This window comes from Sturnus vulgaris, unplaced genomic scaffold, assembly GCF_052056855.1.
Source record: "Sturnus vulgaris isolate bStuVul1 unplaced genomic scaffold, bStuVul1.hap1 Scaffold_192, whole genome shotgun sequence".
Lineage (NCBI taxonomy): Eukaryota > Metazoa > Chordata > Aves > Passeriformes > Sturnidae > Sturnus > Sturnus vulgaris.
The window spans coordinates 1,749,061-1,763,162 of NW_028276155.1; positions in this window are offsets into that span (position 1 = coordinate 1,749,061).

Below are 14,102 nucleotides of genomic sequence, written 5' to 3' on the forward strand. Positions count from 1 at the left end.
CATGTTCCTGCATATTCAAGAGTCACTGAGCAAGAAACCTCTCAGAGGAAATGTTTTGTTCCATCTGAGAGCTCCTCCCTGCCTTCCAGGAAAAACATGAACACAAACTGGGTGAGACAAAGTAGAGGCAGAGGTCCAAGGTGGCAGGCTGGGTGACAGAACACAGCTATTGTAGCTACCACTGGACATCATTATCTTTAAAGTAAGAATCACAATCCGAATCATTATCAATCATAAAGTTGTCTTCATCAAGGTCATCATCATAGTCTTCCTGCCACTGTGGATCACACTCCTCATCTTCAGCCTCCTTGCCACCTTCATCTGTGTTGGGGCAGTCACACAGGATGTTAAGGTTTTGCCTGTTGAGAAGGAGAGCACAAGAGCAGAGCCTCTGCTGTGAGCACCAGCCACCACCCAGCCCCACAACACCCCACTGTCATGGTCTCAGCATCTCCATCCAAAGAAACTCAAGAGAGTCCAGGGAGAGCAACTTCCATAACTGAGTCTGCCAGTGCTGGAGCTTTCTGGATCAGAGCTGCATACAAGCAGAGGTTTTGCTGCTTTCCCTGCACCACTATGTCACTTCAATTGCTACCTCAAGCCACAAAACAGGATGCAAATAATCAGTGTCTGTCATTCACTCTTTTGTGTGTCAGTGAGCACAGGAGAAAACTCTGCTCACCTGCTTTTTGTCTGCACTCACGCACCTTGCCCTGTTACCCCACTAAGAAAACTCACCCTGTACATGCAAGGGCTGAAGCAGGCACATTTGGGAGTTTCAGCTTTCTCTGAACAGCATCTCCTCAAATCCGGAGCCCAACATGGAAATCCTGTAAGCAGGAAAGAAGAGCCAAAAGAGACAGAGAAACAAGATGTAATTTGGGGTACAAACCCCTCCCCTGCACACACACTATCCTGATTCTATCCCCCCAGCTGATCAAGTCCTTTAGTTCGCCCACCATCAAATCAGACCAGAGCAAGACAAGCCACGAGCAGCCACGTGGCCTTCACCTGTGTGGAGTGCCAGAGAATTGCCAAGAGAGGCTCCTTGATCTGCTGCACCAACTCCAAACCCACGTGGAAGTGCTCTGCTTTCAGGAGCTGAAGAGAGGTGCCCGAGTCCTGGTACTGCAGCAGGCTTTCCTCTGCAATTCCAGGCCAACAAAGTCCTGCTGCATCTACACTCTTGAGCAGAGACCAAGGCCTTCTTGGCCCTGATTGTGAAGCCAGCCATAGCTGCTTCGATCTCCTGTGCACGTGCATCCCTCTTTCAGAACACAACGTGTTGCTCTGGTACTGCATCAATCTCCACTGGCAGCCAAACTGCTCCAATGGACTTCCTCAGAAACGACATCAAGAAGGCAAAAATGGACTGGCAGAAGTGAGGCCAGCTGGCTGTTGGTATATATGCTATTGCCCCACGACAGAGCTGCTGCTCTTTGACTACAGCTGGAAATGCTAGTCATGACTTCAAAGAGGCTGCAGGACTCAGCCAGAAGGATGTGCAGAGCATTAGTGAGCAGCTCCAGGCTCTCAGTCTGCTGTTCCACAATATCTATTTTAAGCAGTTAAATGGTTATATGTGAAACCAGAAGGTACTAAATTCACCCAACCGCTCCTGAACATAAGCACTGCAGCTTTTGGTACGTGGAACTCATCACCACCTAAGAAAGCCAAATTTATTAAGCTAAGTAAAAACCCCATCCAAATTAAACTTCTGCTGTCAATGTCATCTTGCATGCCAAAGGGCCCTTGCAGGTAAGATAACAGAGAACAAGCTGCATGTTTGTGTTTTAAAATTTTTCTTCAAATTAATAAAAAAGAAACAGGGAATTGTCACAGTGCAAGCTGGCTTGTACAGGGCAGTTAATTTGGCCACATATGGGAGAAACAGCCTGACCTGATAGACAGGCCTCCAAGGAACAGAGATAGGACAGAATTGGAGACAGACAAGGATTTGATACAATGAGTCCCTGCTAAGCTGCAAGAGCTATTGGTCAGAGAGATGAGCAGCCTGAACTTTAAGCGAATCAAAAGGGCTTGCCCAGGAACATGAAGAAAGGTATTTAGGGTGGAGTCAGGACAATAAAGGGCTTTTTGTCACATGGATCATAGAGTGCTGTGTCTCTGTCTCAGGCACAGTGCCAGTCAATGTTACTCAGCTGCAGCACCCTGAAGACTAGAAGGCAATCGAAGGAAGACAAAGAGCTCCTGAAGGCTTTCTGTATTTTAATGAGACCCATGGTGGATTTGGGGCTGAGTCCAGGACCCTCAGGCACTGAGAGAAGGTTGAAGAAGCTGCTCAAGGAGGCAGAAGCAAAACTCCAAGTCCCTTGGAGCATCAGTGGCCCCACTGAGGGCAGGGAGTGCCAAAGGCTCCCCAGGGACTGGTGAGAGCAGATCCTTGAGGGCAGGATTGCAGGAGCCCGAGGCTGTGAGCAGGGAACTGCAATGCTGAGCAAGGCCTGGGCTGGCTGGAGGAAGCAGAAAGGCCAAGGCCTGAGCCCAGGCCTGGCCCAGCAGGGCCTGTCCCTCACGGGTGGCTCGGGGCTGTTCCTGGGGCAGTGGGATGGCAGGGGCAGCAAGGACAAATGTCATCAAGCTGTGTGACACTGCAGATGCTCATGGAACCAAGGGCCAGTGTGACACAGCAGGGCCTGATGGAAACAAGAGGCCATGGTGAGCCTGCAGGGCTGGAACACCCCAGAACACTGAAATGCTGAGGGTGACCAAATGTTCCTTTAGTCAAGTTTGGTGCACAGGACAAACCCCAGCCAGATATTCTCAACGTGGCCAGATGCAAAGAAGATTCTTGATAGGAAGGGACCCACAAGGATCATCCAGTCCAACTCCTAAGTGAACAGCCCACACAGGGATTGAACCCACAACCTCAGTGATACCAGCTCTAACTAATTGAGTTAAGAGGTCCAAATGACACAAAATTTTGCTCGCAAAATATAGACAATCAAGGAACATGGACAAAATATTTCACACAACATCAAATTCAACATAAAACTCATATCATAGCATTAACTTCCTCAACTTAGACCATTTAACTGAAAAACCTTTAACCCTGAAGATGCTAAGTTACCCAAAAGTATTTCAGTTAAGTAGGATTATGAGAAGAAGAAATAGAGAACAACAGAAGATGTATGGAGAGATACACATATAGGTACCAATGGCTCGGGTCCCAGGGTGGCTCACAGGAGAACCGCAGCAGAAGGCAGGATCCCCACCATGGGCTGACCTCGTGCTCCAGCTTTTAACCCCCTGGGCCTTCATGGGCCCCGCCCCTTGGGAGGGACTTTCAGTTGTTTGCCCAATCAGAGACAGGGCAGGAACCAGCTGCTATTGTGTGATTGATTGACAGCTCGGCCAATCAGAGCTGGGTTAGCATTGCCCGTGCTGTGTGATTGATTGACAACTCGGCCAATCAGAACTGGGTTAGCATTGCCTCTGCTGTGTGATTGGCAGCTGTGCCAGGCCATGGCTGGGGGCGGGGCTCTGTCCCAACACAAACCAAGGCCTGACCCGGCCCTGGCCCCACACGGGCATTCCGAGCATCCCGAGGTGCCTGGGACATCGATCTCATCCAGCCTGCGACCATGGTGACACTGTGGAACCTCATGGAACCATGGGTCAGTTGTGACAATGTGGACACCATGGTGACACTGTGGTGTCTGATGGAACCAAGGGGCCATTGTGACACATCAGGGCTGTGTGGATCCATGAAAACATTGTGACATTGTGAGGCCTCATGGAAGCACAGGGCCATTGCGACACTGCAGAAGCAAGGGGAACATTGTGACACTGCAGGGCCTCATGGAACCAAGGGAACTTGGGGACACTGTGGGGTCCCATGAAACGAAGGAAACATGGAAGAATTCTGCCTGGCTGGGCCTTCTGGTGATTTCTGGCATGTCGAGGGCTGCCTCTCACCTGCCCCTGAAGCACTGGGGCTCTGGGCTTTCTTTCCTATGGGAGAGAAGTGTCCTTCTCCTCTAGATGTCCATGGCCAAAATTGGGATGCTATAAGGGTCGGTCCGAAGTTCCCCTCGATTTTGCCTCCCGACCGTCGCAAGGAGACCTCGAGGACCCCCACCCAGGCTGACTCTGAACAGTGGTTTCCTGGCCGGGCCAGGTGGATGCTTGTGACTGTGTGCTGGTGTATTGTGTTCACTGGACTGTGCTGTCATGGCACCAACCAGAGACTGTGTTGTACCAACTGAGGACTGCTTGACCGTACCTGTCTCCTGCAGCACCACACAATGGTCCATAAATCTTCCCACCTCTTGGCCAGAGGCCACTTGCTTTGGAGAAGGACTATAAAAGAGCGACCCTCTGGAAAAGACCATTTGAGATCTCTCCACTGATGAAGACCCATCTACCCCCTGGAGAAGACCCCTGAGATCTCCCCACGAACGGAGACTCGTCTATCGGATGACCCGTGAGGACGCCCGTCTCGTCTGTTGGTAGCTATTTTCCCATCCCTTTCTTTCCTTCCCCTCTCCCTATACTTTGTTTCCTATACCTCTCCCCTTTACCGTAACTGAGTTGTTGGCATTTGATGAAATGCATTGCTGTTGTTGAATAAACTGATTTTCTGCTGTTGAATAAACTGATTTTGTCCCCTGCACTTTGCCTGTTTGCACCTTTAAGATCAAAAGAACCATCACGACCCCCGCTCTGTATTCATAGCGGATCGTGACAGGCCCCATGAGACCACAGGACCATTCTGACTCTGTGGAACCAAGGATACCATTGTTACACTATGAGGCATCATGGAACAAAGGAGGCCATTGTGAACCAGCAGGGGAACCCGCTGACACTATTTTTATACTTCAAGGGCCATTGTGGAACTGCTGAGCCTCGTGCAACCAATGAAACCATTGTGACATCACAGAGCCTCTTGGAATCATGGGCCTGTTGTGACACTGTGTGGCACCATGGAAGCAAGGAGACCATTGTGAAACTACAGGGCTCCATAGAACTAAGAACTCATGTAACAGAGGGGCCCAATGGAATCAAGGGGCCATTCTGTACTTCAGGGCCTCTCCACCCTGTGGGGCATGCTCCTGCAAGCCCAGGAAAAGATACTCCACTCATTTTGTCAGATAAGGAATGGCCTCGGAATGATCTTCTTTTCCTGTACCCTCATTGGTTTAAATTTGACTGTAGTGTTCCTGCCTTAGTTCTTCCCATTGATTGTCCTCCTTGACCCACCCCTTTGCAGCCCCCTGCTTTTCTCGTAATTGAACCTAAACTCCACCTGTACCCTGGCATATAAAACCCATGACTCTACCCTCATTCTTGTCTTGGTCCCTGGTTCAATAAAGGATCCCGGGTTTTGCTAAACCAAGACCCATCCTGTTTACTTCTTTTCCTGTTGGTCACTAATGGCTGCCTGAGGTCCAAGACTCCAGGGCCCAGGGAAACTGTTGTGCCCCTCACTGCAGCGGAACACAACACCAAGGGGCAGTTGTGATGTCAGGGCCCCAAGGGTACAAGAACATGGAACAGGTCTGGTTGGCTGGGCCTCCTGAGGGCTGCCTGACTGGTCCAGCTGACTTGCCATGTTGGGGGCTATTTCTCATCAGCCCCTGAAACACTAGAGTTCAGTGCTTTCCTTCCTATGGGAAAGAGCTGTCCTTCTCCTCCAGGGGTTCATGGCAAAAATTGGGATACCTCCTCCAAATTTGATTTTATCCAAGGATTATTCCCATATGAAACCTGCCAGGACAGACAGCTCTGGCTGGCCTTGGCCTCTTGGGGGCCTCCTCTTATCTGCCTTCAAAACACTGGGGACTTGTGCTTTTCTTCCCATGGAAAAAACATCTTTCAAGTCCAGGCATCCATGGCCAAAATTGGGAATCCACCTCCAAAATTCCAAGGATAGGTCCCAGACAAAAGCTGCCAGGACTGTCTAGGTTCCCTTGGCTTCCTGTGGGCCAGCTCTTGTCTGCCTTTGAAACACCAGGGCTCCCTACATTCCTTCCTAGGGAAAAGAATTGTCCTTCTCATCCAGATGTCCATAGACAAAAGTGGGATTTGGCCTCCCAAATTCTGTCTGTTCAAGGATTCCTCCCTGACAAAAGGTCTGGCTGGCTTTGGCCTCCTTGGGGCTGAGTCTAATCAGCCTTTGAAACACTGGGACTCTACCCTTTCCTTCCTATGGAGAACTGTCTTTCTAGTCCAGGAACCCATGGCTGAAATGGAATTCCACCTCCAAAACTCCCCATATATCCAAAGGTTGCTTTCAGACAGAAGCTGTAAGAACAGACAGGTCTGGCTTGCCTTGGCCTCTCGTGAGTGCTTCTCATCTGCCTTCAAAACCCTGGGGTTCTGTGGTTTCCTTCCTATGGAAAAGAGTGATCCCTCTTGTCCAAGGGCTCTTGGGCTCAAGCACTTGACCACTATCTAGGGACAAAGAAGCTCTGTGCTCAGTGGAGTGGAAACTGAGGACAGCAGAAGAGTGCCCTGGGAGGGATTGAACAGTGGTTTCAGAGATGGTGGATCCTTTTGACATAGTGGAAAACAGGCAGAGAAAGAAAGAATTAATGCCAAAGGCAGATGAGGAGGCCCAGACTGGACACAAGGAGAAATTTCCCTCCTATGTAAGGGCTGTGGTGCAGCACATCCCCCAGAAGGAGTCTGGAGCAGCCCAAGGCTCTGTGTGTCCAGGCAGAGGCAGGCAGGAGGCAGAGCTGTCAGCAAAGGAAGGGGCCAGCGAGGTGGGGCAGCCGGGGGATGACGACAGCCTGCAGGGACAGAGGCGCAGGGCATGGACACCGTAGGACAGCCTGGGCTGCAGAGGCCACAGGGATGGGCAGCAGCTGAAAGGCCCTGACAGAGCCAACTCCTGCAGCACTTGGGCCATGCAGGCTGGCCCTGGGCCTGAGGCCAGCAGGGGACAAGTGAGCCTTGCTGTGCTGGGGCCTCATTGCCTCCTTGTCCCTGCTCAGCAGCCTGGCAGGGGCCGCCCCATGGTGCTGCCCTTGGCATTGCACATGGCCAGAGCCCAGTGGCCCGGGAAGAGCCCTGAGCAATGAGGGAGGGACAGGATCTGCCTTGCCAGGGGCTGGGGCTCAGCCCTTGGCCCTTGGCATTCCTGAAACACATCCAGGTGTGCTCAGCATCAGAGACACCTTTCCCTTGTTTGTCCTCACCTGTCATTAGTGCCACCAGTGTTCTGCTCTAACTGGAACCTGGGAACACTTTCTCAGTTGTGTCTCTCATTGAGACACATTAAAGTTAATGAAACTTTGGAATTTCAATATGTCTTTGAGTTCTTGAGAAGTTTCTTTCAGCTCCCTCTCAGGGACTGATGTCCAGGGACTCAGCAGTGTTGCAAAATCCCAGCTCTACAGAGATGGGTCAACTGAGAGGGGTTTTAAAAAGATTTTATTCCATTATCAGACTCCTTGAAGGGTGAAATATAAGAGATGTAAAACTCCATGACATTTTATCCAAAGCCAGGTTATTTCCTGCTGACAAAATTTTATAAATGGTTTTCAGCCTATTAGCTTTTGCCACACAATGGTGCTAATAATTCTAACAACAATCACCTTGTATTTTACTCCACGTAGTCTTGCCACAATGCATCTTTCACAGTTCTAATTCTCAAAAATATCTGGTCTTTTTGCAAGGCCATCGTTTGAAACTTGTTTCTACTTTAATGTCTCTCTCAACAATGTCTTCTCTATTCCATGGCCTTTCTGAGTCAGCACACCTTATCTCAGAGTTTGCATCCAGATGTAGAAGACTGTGTGAGCTTTCAGTCAGGCTTTGAGAATCCTTTACAAATCCATTTCTCACAAATATCAATCACAGAATGCTGCAGTCACCTTTGCTCTAAAGAGAACAGTAATAAAATACAGACTTGAAAATTGGAATGGATATTTCTAAGAAGGTCTTTGTCATATTTCTCCATAACTGGAGTTGAAAAACTTCCAAATGAACTGGACCAGACCAGAAGGAAATCAAGGCAGAACTGTTGTTTTCTAGGAAACCTCTGAAGAATTTGGACAGAATCGAACTCCAAAATGTCTGATATTGCTCATGGGTCCCACTGAGGGCCACAACTGAGAAAGTGTCCCCAGGTTCCAGTGTGAGTAGGAAATTGGAGGCAGAGATGACAGGTGGTGTGGGAAATGCAGGCACAGAGAGCTCTCAGGGCCTTGTGCAAACAGGCTCAGAGATTGAGATGGATCCAAGGTTTGACCAAAGACCTTGGAGAAATCTTGGACAATGCGAGCATTAAAAGTAAAATAGATATAAAACAAGAATATAAGTTTTTATTTTATGTAGAAGTATGTTTTAAGCAAACAGAAATATGCATTCTGTAAGCAAAGCAGTCTGTTAAGTAAGATAGTAAATGTTTGTAAAACTTAGCAATAGAACCTGTTATAAAGTTAATTAGAAGTTTAAGATGTATCAATGTAGTTTTATGAAGTGTTATAGGATTGGTTGAAAAATGATGCATTGTGACAAAGCCATGAGAAGCAAAGGAATTAATGATTGGTGTAAAAGGATGCTGGCAAACTTCACAGAAGTATTTGATTGGCTAAAAAATGAACATAAAGCATTGTAACTAAGAATGAGGCAGGTTCTGATATTATGGTGTTGGATGTAACACCTTTAATGTCTCACCCTTCTATGAGACCAACACCATGAGGCCATAAACCATCTTTTACAACGTCTCTCATTTGCCTCATCTCTTGCAATATCAATCTCCCAATACACATTTCTTTGACATCAGACATGACTAATGAAATCAATAGGGACTTATGGACACCAGGTGTATCCCATTAAAGTCAATAAGGATTTAGGAACACCTGGTTTATCCATTAATGTCAGTGGGGATTTTTCTGAAATTTGATCCTTAAATTGGGAATTTTGGGTAAAGTTTGGAAAATCCTGGGCTGAATTCTGGGAATTTCCACTCCAGGATTGTAGTGCCAATGGTCTGGATGTCCTGGATGATTTCCTGGAGGCCAATCCCAAATCCCTGATCCCACAACTTCGGTCCATGCTAGAGCTGTGCCTCCAGGTAAGCCCAAAAATGTCCATTTTCAGCTGAAATCTGGGAATTTTGAGCCCAAAATTGGTGTTTTTAGCACCAAAAATACTGGGATATCAGCTCTGCCCACTGAAGTCAAAGGGGATTGAAGGACACCAGGTCTACCCCTGTGAATTCAATAGGGATTTAGGGACAGCAGGTCTACCCATTGATAGGGCTTGATGGGGAAGAGTTACAGTTTAAACTGGGAGCACTGGGAAGGTCTAAGGGGGGACGATGGGGTGACTGGGAGCAGTGAAGCAAAAGTGGGACCACTGGGAGGGTTTTGTAGAGATAAATGGAGATAAATAGGACTCCAGAGCTAACCCATTGAAATGAATAATAATTTAGGGACAGCGGGTCTAGCATTTAAAAGCAATAAGATTTAGGGCCACCAGGTCTACCCTGTAAAAGCAATGAGGATGTTTGAGACCCTCGTTTTGAGGTTCCAAGGGGTCTTGGGTGATCCAGGTGTCCAAGAGGTACCCAGGTGTACCCAGGTGATTTCTGGGGGTACCCAGGTGATTTTTGGAGATATCCAGGTGTACCCAGGTGATTGTTGAGGGGGATCCAGGTGATTTTGGGCAGTATCAAGATGTACCCAGATAATTTTTGGGGATATCAAGGCTATTTTTGAGGCACCCAAGTGCCCTGACTCACCCTGACAGGCCAGGAGAAGATGATGGCCACTGTCCTCCCAGTTAATGTGGACACAGGTGACCCTTGGCAGCCGAGGGGCTGTCGGGGGACACCCCAATATTCAGGGGGTACCCAAAACTCCAGGTGAGGACATCAGGGGTGGGAGGGAGCCCTGAGTTACCTCGGGAGAGGATGCATTGCAGGGACAGCCAGGTGCTTTGGTGCATGGGGTTGGTGAAGATGGTATTCTGCAGCAGCTCGAGTTCTGTGTGGGCACAGGAGGCACCCCAAAATCTCAGGGGGGCAGTGGGGAAAACCCCAATATCTCAGTGGGGCACCCAGGTATCCAGGAGTTGAGGTCTACCCATTAAAGTCAAAGGGGATTTAGGAACACCAGGTCTACCCATTCAACCCCACAAAACCAACCAGCTCACACTTGAGGGAGGGGCTGGAAAATTTTGGGGATCCCACAGAATTATGGGAGTTTTTTTGCAGAATCCCTCACCTTCCTTCAGCCTTCCAGGGGACAGTGCCCTTGCTGTAGTTCCTGGTGGGCATCAACAGCCACAGACACTGTTGCCAGGCTGAGAAGTTGGAGAAGCTGCAGCTCAGCAAGGCCCTGGTGAAGGCCAGCTCGGCCTTGAGGTCCTGCCTGGCTGCAAGTGCCTAGCAGTGTTCCCAGGTGTGGACTGGGAAGGCACCAGTATAAACCAGTAAGCACTTGGAGCCACTCCCAAGCTCCTGAGGCCTGTGGCAGCAGCTCCCAGTATAAACCAGTAAGGCGTCATGCACCCAAACCCATTCCCAGTGTAGTCTAGGGGCTCCTAGTATGGTCCTGGGGCTCCCAAGTTTATACTGGGATGGCACCAGTACAAACCAGTAAGCACTGGGAGTCACCCCTGAGGCCTTGAGCCCTTGGTGACAGCTCCCAGTAGAAACCTGTCAGGCCAGCACAATCTGAAGTCACTCCCAGTAGGTGCCAAGCCCCATCCCAGTATAAATCAGCAAGGCCAGCATCCCCAGAATTTGCTCCCAGTGGAGTGCCAAGCATCCCCAAGACCCCTCCCAGTAGAATCCAGTACACCCCAGTTTAACCCAGGAAAATCCAGAATATCCCAGTATAACCAGTATAAACCACTACAACCCAGTCACCCGAGGACCATATCCCAGTATAAACCAGCATAACCCAGCATAAACCAGTCACCCCTAGTACCACATCTCAGTATAACCCAGTACAAATCAGTAACCCCCCATCAGCCCATACCAGTACAAAACAGTATAACCCAGTACAACCAGTACACCCAGCCCTAGGTCCTCCAGGACACTCACACAGCCTCTCTCAGTATAACCCACTACAACCGTGACCCCAGCCTTGTACCAGCAACCCCTGGACTCCATCCCAGCACAAACCACTACAAACCAGTACAAACCAGTACAAGCCACTCACAGTTGCAGGGGTCGGCCACCAGGAGGTGCTCACACAGTGCCAGGTCCTCCCAGCCAGCAGGGGGCGCTGCAGTGTCCATTGTGACCCTACAGAACCAAGGAAACCCCTGTGACACTGCGGGGCCCCACGGAACCAAGAGTCCATTGTGAGACACCTGGGCCACGTGGAGCCAAGGAACCATTGTGACACTGGGGAAACTCATGGGACCAAGGGGCCACTGTGACATTGTGGGGCCTCATGGAACCTGTGAGCCATTGTGACACTGCACGGCCTTGTGGAACCAAGGAGACCACGGTGACACTGTGGGGCCACCTGGAACCAAGAGTCCATTGTGACACTCTGGAACTACAGAGACCATTGTTGAGAGTATGGAACCTCGAGGAGCCAAAAGTCCATTGTGACAGATCCAGGCCTCATGGAACCCAAAAGAGCATTGTGACATTGTGGGACACCATGGACCCAAATCTCCATTGTGACAGTGCAGAACCAAGGGGCCTTTGTGACACTGCAAGGCCTCAGGGAACCAAGGAGTCCAAAGGACTCAAACATTCCTTGCAGGGTTCTGCCTTGGGGAAGGGGAAGCTGCTTGGTGGCACCTTGGCTTTAGCACACACTAATAGAAGGTGTCTGTTTTCAATGGGGACATTAAGGAGTTGTAGATTGCTTCAAAACAGAAAAATAAAAAAGGGGGGGGAGGGGAACACTCCTTTTGGCCTGTGTGCAGCCAGTTCTCCCAGTAAAGCAGGTCCCAGGTGAGTGAGGACAGACAGGATGGAGTTGGGGAATGTGCAGCAAGGTTGTCCACATTGGGTCATACCTCAAGGCACAGCTTCTGTGAGCAGGCCAGACCTGAGGAGAGACCCTGCATCAATATCAATCACAGAATGCTGGAATCACCTCTGCTCTAAGGAGAATAACAATGAAATACACTCTTCAAAATAGGAATGAGTATTTCTTAGAATCTCTTGGAAATATTTCTCCATAACTAGATTTCAAAATCTTCCTAATGAATGGCACCAGGCCAGAGGGAAATCAAGGCAGAGCCATGGTTTGTCAGGATGAGCTTGATCCCAATGAGCCCCGTGGTGCATTTGGAGCTGAGCCCTTGAACCTCAGGGCCTGAGAGGAGATTGCACAAACCTTTCCAGGAGTCCAAGGCAGAAGAAAAACTCTAAGTGTCTCAAAGCATTAATGGGTCTCACTGAAGTCCATCCCCAACACAGGCTCCTCATGGACTCCTTGGAGGAAAGAACTGGATGCCAGGATTGCCCAAAACCCTCTCAGAGAGTCAGAGAGGAAAGGAAAATCCAAACTACCTTTAAAACCTTGAGTATCTCAATGTATTATTGAGACCCACTGAGTGTCAATATAAAGCTCTCAAGGGACTAATTAAAGTAGATAATTGGGGCCATGATTGCATAAACTACTAGAAGAGTTGGTGTCAAAAGGGAACCTCCAAGTACCTTAAAAACTGAAGTATCTTGAATCATTAATCAGCCCCACTTAGTGTTGTTACTGACAAAGGCTCTCAAGAGACTAATTAAAGCAGATAATTGGAGGCCATGATTGCACAAAGCTCTCAGAGACTCCAAGGCAAAAGCAAAACCCAAAGTCCTCTGAAAAACCTGCAGTCCCTGGGAGCATGAAGGAGCCCCCCAGGGCCATTCCTGACCAAGGCTCCCCTGGGACTGGTCTCAGCAGATCCCTGAGGCCACCGGGATGTGGGGGGATGCTGAGGGCAGGACAAGGGGTAACAGTGGCCAGCCTTGCTGGGGCTGTGCCAGGAGGCCCCAGTGGCTCAGGACAAGGTGTCTCCTCCCAGCCCTTGGTGGCACAGACCGTGCTGTGCTCCAGGGCACCAAGATTTGGCTTCTCTTTGTCTCCAACTGTCATCACTGCCTCCAATTTCCTGCTCTGACAGGAACCTGGGGACAATTTCTCAGTTGTGTCCCTCAGAGGGACCCATTAAAACTTTAGGAAACTTTGGAGTTTGATTGTGACTTGGAGTTCTTGAGAGGTTTCTTCAGCTCCCACTCAGGGACTGATGCTCAGAGACTCAGCCCCAAACCCCAAGAGGGTCATTAAAGTCCTTGTGCTGTGTCTGTGCTGATGAGCTGGGCTGGGCTCCTGTCTCAGAATGTGATCCTGGCAACCAAGAAGAGCTTCAAAAACACATTTCTCTTCATGAGTAGCTCCTGTGCACAGCTCAGCAGGGCTGGGGCACTGCCTACTGCCACCCCGGGCACAGCACAGAGGCACAGAGAGCTTCAATCAGTCCGGGCTGGGAAGATGCTCAGAAGTGCCTGGGTCAGAATCACTCCCAGCCCTTGACACAGGAAGCCTCTGGCTGCAGGACAATGCAGCTGCAGCTCCTGCAGTGATCTCCTAAAGCTGGAACATCCCAATGCCTGCAGACTGTGTGAGTACATTCTCTGATGATCTCTTGTGTAGAGCAGCCAGGGGTGCCCAGGGCTGTGGTGCAGAGCAGGGTCCTGCAGCCCAGGGCGCTGTGCTGGGGCAGGGACTCTGCTGCCTGCAAGGGACAGCTCTCAGCCAGCCCTGGGAGCTGCTCCCAGCACTGGGGGACAAGTTCTGGGTGGAACGAGACAGCTGGTGAGGCTTGGAAGGGTTGTCCATGTGGGGTGAGGATGCTGCATTGTTCAGATCTGCTGCTCCCAGCATAAGATTTAACTCCAGAATGTTTCTAGGTAGATTACACAGGGAGCACAGTGAGGCAGGGCCTGCATAAAAAGGAAAACCCTGATTTTATAATCTACTGCTCTGGGTTGCTTAGATGGGAAATTGCATATAGATATTAATTTCTAAGTTCAGTTTGGAAAAAATAAAATATTTTTTTCTTGGGTTTTAATAAAGTAGGCACTGACAGAAATTAGTACAGGGTCCCTCACAGGCAGCATCAGTGTCACTTTTCCAGCCTCCTCAGGATAGCTATGACAT